Raw genomic sequence first — 10,182 nt, 5'->3', positions numbered from 1 at the left:
GCTCCCATACCCCAGCCAAGCTCTGCTGTTAAAGTCTAACTAAAAGAAATAAGTAATATTTTGATTACTGGAAGAATGAAGTTACATGCGCTGGTCTAGGAGAAGAATTCACAATACTGATCAAGGTGCTCAACTCCCATATACAGTGAATACAAAAAGCTTGAACATGACAACATGATAAAAACACATGATAAAATGTCAGGTGTTCATGAGGAGGGATTCAAAATGAGGCAGAAGAAAAAGACAAATTAACAGTAAAAATTTTGACATTATTTTAATTTGCTAAATCTTTCTTCAAACGACAAGTTTCTAAATAAGTGAAGTCATAAACTGTTTTAATTTTCAGTCTATCGCTAATATAGGCACAATTTATTTCCCTAAATATCTATATGTCCATTACCATAAAATCCATTAAGATATCATGCCTGACTTCTACCCTCCCTTCATAACAGAATAGAACTTCAAAATTTTGCTATATTTTGCAGTCACATATGAGGGTCACAGCTTATTTTCTACAGCTTAATTTCTCAGTTACTCCTTGGTGGATCCTTTAGAAGTAATGTATATATTTCCATGGCCTTTCAGACAGCTGAATAGGAACATTCTGCTTTCAGGTATATTTTGATGCCATTTTCAAATGTCCTGTCACAGTTATTGTTTCTTAAAAATAAAATAAAAAATTAGAAAAAAGAGGCAGGTGTTTTTTTTTAAGAATAATGCGCTTGATAGTTTTGGTTACTTCCAAGGTGGGAGAATTTTTAAAGCTCTCCAAATATAAAACAAAAGGAATTTTGAAATTACATCACTAAAATACTGTGAAGGGACAGAATTAACCTCCATTAAACTCCATTCTCAGTGATGGATTTTAATGCAAGTAGATTCTGCATTATACTTCTTTACAAAATAAAGTTACTGAAACCTCCTTGTGTAACACACAAATATTACTTTTCTTACTTTCTTCTAGATACTATAGAATACATACTTTTTTCAGGAATTTCAACTTTAGGAATTGTCAATCCTGTGACCATTTTAGCTTTACTTGAATCATTGTGTACATTATCCCCTGAACTAAAGATCATTTCAAGCAATTATTTTCTAGGCAAGATAGTTTAATTTGCAATAAAAAATTATAAACTGCAACTCAGGAAAAAAACAAAAATGCTATAAAATTTTACTTGGAAATGTCTTAGTTATAGCTCAAGTCTGCCTACTCCCTACGGTGCAGAACAAGGAAAAGAAAAGCACCATCCTTTTTACTATTTGGCCAACTAGAAACATCTGATTGCGATTTCAGCCACAGAGAATAAAGGCAATGTCTTCACCCTTTCAGTAGTAGAATAATGGCAAGAAAGAACCTGGTAGGTCTTAGGAGAACTTATATTCTTTGTTGATTAGGACAGCCAATCAGGAATGATGAAATACTTCCTGAAAAAGAAAGAGTAAACTCATTTTACCTAAAGGCAAAGAAATTCACCTTACACTGGGTGATACTTCATGTTGTGATCAACTCCCAGAGGCTGATGTGATTTTCAGTAATTTCATTTAATTTTATTTGGTTCTCAGTAGATAAGAATAAAAATATCCCAGTTTTTTTCTTTCCCTGTCCCTCTAATTGGCAGAATTTCAACCCAAGTCTTTAGATCTTTAGATCATTTTTTCATGTGTGTGCCAGGAGTAGTTTTTGGCATCTGGCACTTTAATAATAATACTTCCAGTGACCAGGCATTGGATAGAATCAAAGAATTGGCACTGTATTTTGTAATTTTCGCAGAAGCATTTGATTTGATTGACTCTAGAATGCTGATTAGAGGAGATAATACTATGATGCTCTTGAGGATAAGTCACTTAGCTCAGATTCATGACTGTTTAACAAGAAGAGCACACAGATTTGTTGTACAGGGCAAGGAATCTGGCTTGGCTGAAATGGACTGTGATGTCCGCCAAGACTCAGTCTTCAGACCATGTTTATTGAATTTATTTGTCAATGATTTATTCTTGATTGCATTAAATCTATTTTACAGCTATATAGATGATGCAATGTTACAATATGGTTCTAATTCATTGGCCATGGTAGAGAAGGATTCATATAATTTATGGAGTAAACTTTAAAAGGAAAGCATTGTCTAATGAACAAGAGAACTGCTAGCTATTAATATTTCCAAACAAACCCCAAACACTTTACAGTCCTTGCTCAGTAGAAAAAAAAAAAAAAAAAAAAAGAGAAAGCCCTACACTGAAATACATACTTAAGTCATGACTTAAGGATTGGATCAACACTGTCTAGTTACTCTTGAGCAATTTTGTGTTGAAATGCTGTTAATTGGAAGCAGGTATCACTCTAAAAGGTAAGAAGTCCACAGAATACATTGTACTTAAGCAATAGATGAAGCAAGAAACTAAAGATCTGGAATGTGCTGTCAGAATAATGTTCTTTAAATTTAGAAGTAAGATGAACAGACTGTGATATCGATAAAAAGCTATGTAGATTTGTTTTATATTAATGCTATGGATAGATAAAATCCAATTTCGCTTTAGGCAAATTTTCAGATTTGTAGCTTGACAGAGTATAAGAACACATCACTGCAGCTTTTATGTGAATAAGTCAACTTACTTCCTCCTCAGTGAGTCAGGAACTATGCAAATTTATTTTATGTTTGGAGAGGCCCCTGGTTATATGAACACAATGTTGTTGTTTCTTTTAGATTTTAATTTAATATTCTGAGCCTTGGAGGGAGAAATCATCATAGACTCATTTACCCTACAGTCAATGTGACAATATGGGAGGATACATTTAATGCCTTAGCAGTAAGCATTTTGAACAGGCATCCAAAGGTGATAAGAACTGAAATAATCTTTGGAAAAATTCACCTGCATCTTAATTGAATATCTAAAATCTTTCTCAAGGTATAACTGAGAATAAATTATGTAATGATGTGGTAGAAATGATTTGATTTTATACTTCCTTGTGCTTAATATTACCACATATTCTTGGATAGGAGTAGGGCAAGTTTCTTGCTGTGAAAGTCATTTGAGATGCAATACAAAGCATTGTACATTAATGAGATTTTATTATCTCCTGTGTCGATACTTTTGTGAATGAAAATATAAAGGTATTTACATATTTCTTTAAAGCAAGTGCTGGTTGAGACCTTCATTTCATATTGGCATCTTCTGTTGTATATAGATTTTTTAATGCTTTATAATTTCATATGGATATTTTAAAAATCAAAGAGTTTTTATATGTAGTGAATAGATGAGGGTATGTGATACAACACATTCCTTCTTCAAGGCAGAAATATTTAGATGCATTCCCTGTCTCTTGGTTTTATGTTTCAGGTTTTGGTTTGAGGGATTTTTGCAATTTTTGACCGATGGGGAGATCCCACTGGATAAATATATATGCCACAAAAATCTGGTTATGCTTTGCTTAATATTTTAAAAAGTAAACAGAATTTCCTAAGTCTTGGATGCATGCATTACTGACATCTAAGCCCTCTGTAAGTACTCCAAATGTTGGAATATGCTAATACTAAAAAGGATGCAAAATGCATTCATTTTGAAAAATCGGGCTCATTCCATTTATCTGTAGACACAATGATCTCCTCAAACTTCAGTCTCAGTATGAACAAACAAAAGAGATTTAGCTCCAAATTTCAGTGACACTTTGATACCTGCCATCAAATAATAAAATTATAAATGAAAATATGTTTCCACGTACACATAAAGTTAAGAAATGCATAATTTCTTTCATAACTCCAACTGTATTGAAGTCAAGGTTTATCTCATAGGGTCTCTCTCATGGATGTTTATCAGAATTACTGTTTGCTCTGCCTCCCATCCTGTCTTCGCTTTAACTATATTGTCTTCTTCTTCTGACATAATTGAGCAAAATTGAGAAAATATGAATTCTGCTCACTAGAACACCTTATTCAAAACAAGGAGCTTCCATAATAGAAGAAATCTTCTGCCACTGTTTGCTAGAAGAGATGAATCCTATCTTGGGAGAATGATGCTGTCATTGCTATTTGCATACAACTAGACTGCATTCATATCTACATAAAAAGGTGCTTTGTATTAAAAGTGGGAAAAATATATAGACTGGTTTTGGAGTCAGGACTATGAGAAAAGTGAGTTCTTGCATTGATGATACTGACTAGTGAAGAAGGAAAATCCTGGTGGTCAACAAAGTTCCTGAATTTAAGATTCAGCTCCATGGGGCTGAATATCCACGTTGGCCTCAGGGGCAGAGACAGAGGTGTCCTTCATTATTTTTTGCCTGACAGTTTAGATGCCTTAGTCAAGCTACAAATATGCAGACTGAACATGACAAGGGTCACTTTGAAAACTGAGTTACTCCTTTTTAATTGCCAGCTGTATTGCAAATTCCTTTAGAGCTCAAAATTAGGGATTCTGAGAAATACAGGTTGTCAAAACTCTGCTCTTAAACAATTATATTTTTAGATTTTCAGATTCTATCAAAGACTTAATGACATTATAAAGTTTCTAATTTGAAACCAGTAGCACCAAATACAAATGTTCAAATTTGTTTTGATAATATTACATTCTGTGATTCCTTACCCTCCCATAGCATGATGAAAAATAAATCAGCCATATGTTCGCTACTTTTTAAAACTTTCTTTTTATCTATAGATGATATGGTTTCCTTCAAATTCTTTAAATACTTGTTGACACACTTGTTATCTTTGCCAGTTACTTTGAAGATCTTTTGAAAAGATTGGTCTTTGAGTGATAATGAAGATAAAGGTACAGACTGTTTAACCATTGCAAGATTTGGAAACTATCGCTACTGAAGGTAAGCACGAAAAGAAAATCTCCCTTTTAAAAAACAGATTTTTTTTCCTTATGAATTCACATGTCAAAGACCTCTTGCACATGCTGAATTTCTGTTTATTCTGAGTTAGGTGCTTTTTGCTTCTGCAGGAGATCAGGTTATTGAAACTGGAGTTTTGAGAGGATTTTTACCAGAAGTGAAAATGCTGTGAGCAGGTCAGTTACAGATATATTTCAATAGCTCTCAGGCAAACTAATTTTTCTGTTCAGTTTATACCTTAATTTACATTTTGTGCAATGAATCACTGGGATAACCCTAACATTTGCATGCCATGACTTTTGAATGTTTAAAATAGAAGCCTTCATGTTGAATTGACAAATGGTTTGTATTAATATAAAATTAGATTTAGGAAAATCATTTAATCTATAAATGACATCTGGTATTTACAGCTTTAGATTTTGATGAAGATAGATGCACTAACTTGCATGTTTATAATATTTTGTAAATTTGCAAATGCATATTTAAATTGATTGTATCCCTCTCCAATCCTTCAAATGTCACTGGCCCTCTAAGGACCTAGTTCAAAGCTCACTTTCATTAATGGAAAGACTTACAGTCTAAATGTATACCCTAAAATTAAACAGAGACTAGGAACATGCCCTAGCTCTGGAATATTGCTCTTTCTACTGTTCAAGTACTTGTGTGATCCTCAGCCTGACTTGGGCCTGTGCCAGCTAGTTTTTAGGTAACATATTCCTGGTAGATCAGGTGTCAACATAAGTGAGTGAAAATCTTGAACAGACACTTTGAGTGCAGCCACCTTGTTCTGGAGGGTAAAAGAGTTAAGTCATAAAAGTGTGGGACTGTGTCAATTGGCCTTTGTATCTCTTTTGCTGGGTTTTCCTGTGTTCTCACAGCCTCACGCTATATTGACTTTGCGTAAGGCCATCATAATAATAATGAATAAAATGGGTCAGAGGCACATTTAGATAAGAAATTCTTCATCAGAATGTCCCTTCCAGTCCAAATTAGTGTAGAACTCCTAGTTAAGAAAGCACACAAATTCCACTAACTCACCCAAGAACAATAACTAGAGAGGAGTAAGGCCCTGACTTAAAAGAATCAACAGCAGGGGAACCAGTAGCCTTCAGCCCACTGGAGTCATCTTCTGTGACTTAACATGATGGTATTTGGGATCTCAGTGTGAGGCTGAGGACCAGTGCCAATGTGCTCTTGTACTCTAAGATCCAGGGTCAAATGAGATCACACCTTCCAAATTTGAAGTGGTACTTTTGAATACCCAGAAGATCAGGGTCCATATCCCTTTGGCTTGGAAAAACAATATATTTGAAGCCAAATATTAAAAATCTCTAAAAACTCTTGGTCTTAACTCCACTTTTTTGTATTGTACTTCTTTTTCTGATTCAACTAGCATCTTAAATGTTTTTGATTTTGACTTATTCAGAAATTTGTCTTGATTTTTAAATAACTTTTTAAGCAATAGGAAGGGTAAGGGTCCTCTAGAAGCTGTCTCTATGCATATGTGTGTGATTGTGTATAAAAACTCTGGTAAAGAAAATTGTATATTCTGCAATAAAGTTATTTTTATTAATTTTTTCCAGTGTATCAGTATTTATTTCTTCTCTTGATGTTAAATATCTCTATTTGGAGGAGCAAGGGACTATTCATGAGGTTTTTTACAATGGGTTCATACTATTTATTTTAATGGCAGGATTTAATTTCTGGATTTGAACAGAATTTGGGCCTTTAACATTGTTTTACATGAATGCAGAATGCAATTATTTATCATCTTTTCCTTCCTATGCGTATTTTGCTCAGGAACATACAAGGCCTTTACAGTCTTAAACCTATGTTGTTCTGTGACAGACTAAACTGTACTTATATGTACTTACTAAAAAAGGTAGTGACAAATATGTAGGCTGCAAGTTCTGAAAAAGCTATCATTATAGTTATGACTGAAGGCACTCCTGAGGCACTTGTTTGTGTGCCTCTTACACAGTGTGGAATCTGACACAGCAATAAGAAATTTGTTTGGCTATACTATGGCTCAAAAAATGTTGCATGTTTAATGGAACCTTGCCAGAGTGAGAAATAGTCTCAATGCATACAAGTCAGTGAAGGACCTGAGACATCCTTGGAAATGGGAAAGGACACATCAGTTGTGCTCATGATTCCAGTGGCCAGCATGCTTCCACATGTATTCTTCAAGTGCCAAGAGTTGTCTTCAATGCTCCAAAATGATAGTGTCTGGGAGAATGAGCTCCTTGCTAATCTGCAAAGCCAGAAAGAGGGTGCATTAGGGAAAGGAAGCATGTGATTTATCTTGCCAATAATGCTGTTGCTCTGTGCAGTTCTCCAGTGCTTTTGTAAGGTTTATGGACAGTTTTGGCCTCTGAAATCATGACATCTCCAGACACTGCTGCTTCTCAGCTCCTTGGCCAAGATAAAATAAATCAAAACAATTTTAATCCTGAAACCGGGAATATTCATGGAGCTTCTTCAGGTTGTTCAATCTATTTTCCCAGTAGTCTAAAGTCTACTTTTTTTATCCCCATTGAGGAAACCAAGGGAAAATAAGTTTTCTAATTTGAGCAAAATCTAGGTTTTAACAACCATAGTAAAAGAAGGGCAAGTTTTGCTGGTGCAAGTGAATACTCTCTGTAAGACATATTGGAAATGCTGTAGGCATTACATTTTCCCTTATCTTCATTTTGGTTCCAGTATTTCTGTCTTTATTCAAGGGTTCTATTCAGTTTCTGATTTTGTTTCTCATCTCACTTTTTTCCATATTTTACTTAAAAATTTATTTTCTCTTTTTCTTATCTTGTCTCATCCTATTAGGAATCTGCAGCCCATCCTGGCTCTATTGGACTTTCAGAGCTTTGAAACTGGTTGAAAATGAACTGAAAAATATCATCTGTTCCTGGCTAAAATGCGATTGCTAATTCCATATGCATTAAATGGATACTGTTTACATCTGTTTATTCCTGGACATTACATGACATGACCTTTTGGTTTTGCTTTCCTGCTACCTCTGACCTTGCCTTTACAAAAACTGCTTCACAACATCATCTGATGTGAGCAAAAATGAAGTTCCTTGTGTAGCAAAATACCAGTTTCATGCAGCATGGATGAGAATGCTGTTATCTCATTTAAATAATACCTCTTAATAAGATGCTTTCTGAGGAAGCAAGGGGAAAATAAAGTTTTGTCTGTAATATATTGGCCAAAGACTGTTTTCTGTATGATATATAGAAGCTGTAAGGAAATGCAATCTATCTGGAGTATTTTGTCAAGGTAAACAGATCTTAAGTTCTCTATACGATTTTCAAAAAATTTCTGTAGCAACCTGGAGATACAAAATGTTTTCATATCAGTACTGATTAAAGGAATCTTAAAAAGGAAAAGATTCTCAACAAACTGAAAAGAGACCTGAAATTATTATTGCAAATATAACTAACAATCAATTAATGATATCTGAAAAAAATGTGCATAAAGGAAAGCAATATAGAAATGAAATAAAATACAGCTAATACACCCAAAATTGCAAAATTGTTTTAAGAAGAGCCTTTCTCATTACAGCTGAATGTGATTTTCCAGATAAAGGCATTGTAATGTGACCCTGTGTGCTGTTCTGTGTGTACAATAAAGCAAGCAAAATTAATCCCTTCCCCTGATGACCTCTAGAAATGAAAACCCATTATAGTAATAATATTTGTACTTAGGCCTTGATGTTTTTGTGCTGAATCTGAATGCCATGAAATGATTGTATACAGTGGCTGATGAGGACACATGTACAGATAAATACATAAATAATCCTCTTTTATAGGTGCAAGGTGACTTTTTAGATCTGGTATGGAAACTAGTTGAAGCCTAATAAAACTGGTAATCATTTTCTTTACTGCTTAGGCCTGAATCTTATTATGTTGAAAGGTCTATTAGGAATGTTTCCCTTTTTAACATGGAATGTATGTAACTGGATATTGTGCACAATTTTCCTGTTTGTAAAACTTGAATTAAGTATTGAAATTTTTTGCCTAAGTTACTGGTTTTGGCATTTGCCAAAGTATATATGGTATCAAATACTATAATACATCTTTGTTACTAGTCTGTGGTTTGGTTAGCAAGCCCCACTTAAAGAGTAAAAGATCTTTTAAAAAACAGCATTATTTAGCTTGGAACAAGAATCAATACTCCATATGATATGGTAATGAAACACAGACTTTGCAACATATTGATGGACAGTGAGAAAGTGTGTGTGGTGAGAGGAGTGGGTGTATTTGTGTGCATGTTGGAGGGACCACAATAGTATTAATAGCCTGTAAAGGAGGTTTCTGACATTTGGTAAACACATGAGCATGACACAGAGCACAATAGGAGCTACAGTTCAGAAACAATGATACGTACATTACTCTGGAACGCCATTAAGTACGGGTAAGCTTTCTTCTGTCAGCATTTGTATTTTCACAGGATGTAGTAGCAAAGCTTTGGCTTTGTGGAAAAGGAGGTCTAAAAAGACATCCACATATTGTTTTACTATTTTCCTTTACTTTTAATGTTTATGTATCTTTCTGATGTGGGCTGTACATTCAAGGCAGTTCAGTTTTGCACAGTCTGGCTTTCTATTTGTCTAAGTGGTAATAAATTCCCATTGATCAGGGCTTAGTGGAAATTAGAACACCCTCCATGTGCCTCAGTCAGGGAGGCTGCTCCCAGCAGACTCTCACTCACATTAAAAGCCCACTGGAATGTTTCAGGATGGTTGGTGTTGCTGCGTATTACTTCACAATGTCAATACCAGAAGGCCTATTGATTTGGATAGCTTTCTTTAAATAAAAGAAATTCTCTAGTATTTGAAAATAGTAAAAATGGCCACCAGAGCAAAAATAACACTATTTTCTTAGGCTGTCCATCAGCTTGGGAAAGCCTTGAATTATTGTACACTGTATTTATTTTTCAAAACCATATAATATTTGTTGTGATTTCAATATATTAATTGCAAAGACTTGTAATTGTAGACTTCATCTAAAAAAATAAAACCTGAATTTATTAATTAAGCTTTATTTTATATTAGGATTGGGATTTCTTTTAAGTGTGTTTAAAAAGGGTGACCTGAGAAGGATACAGATACATGCAGGACTTATCAGTCCTTCAGACCTGGTAGTACTCAATGCTGGTCAAGCAGCACCGGCAGAGAAGATATGGAGAGGTCTCTTTCTAATGCAAAGTTCCATATGAGTGTAAGCAGGCTGCTAAAAAGTAAGAGAGAGGAGATACAAAAGCAAAAAAAGACAGATATGAATTGGAAGGCAATAAATGCTATGCTAATATCACATATATATACACATATATATACATACACATATGAA

General features: G+C 34.4%; 1 long non-coding RNA gene across 1 annotated transcript; it reads left to right on the top strand.

The window, feature by feature from the left end:
* Positions 1-4,706: 4,706 nt before the first annotated feature.
* On the top strand, positions 4,707-8,636 carry LOC148185035 (uncharacterized). Its single transcript, XR_015774111.1, has 3 exons — positions 4,707-4,813; positions 4,942-5,007; positions 7,655-8,636. It is a non-coding gene; the product is annotated as an uncharacterized LOC148185035 (long non-coding RNA).
* Positions 8,637-10,182: the final 1,546 nt, after the last annotated feature.

The sequence above is a fragment of the Pseudopodoces humilis genome, chromosome 1, assembly GCF_049639895.1.
Source record: "Pseudopodoces humilis isolate 2021_Gansu_Grassland_sample_001 chromosome 1, ASM4963989v1, whole genome shotgun sequence".
Classification (NCBI taxonomy): domain Eukaryota; kingdom Metazoa; phylum Chordata; class Aves; order Passeriformes; family Paridae; genus Pseudopodoces; species Pseudopodoces humilis.
Note: the sequence above shows the minus strand (reverse complement) of the source record. Positions and strands in the feature narration are given on the sequence as shown.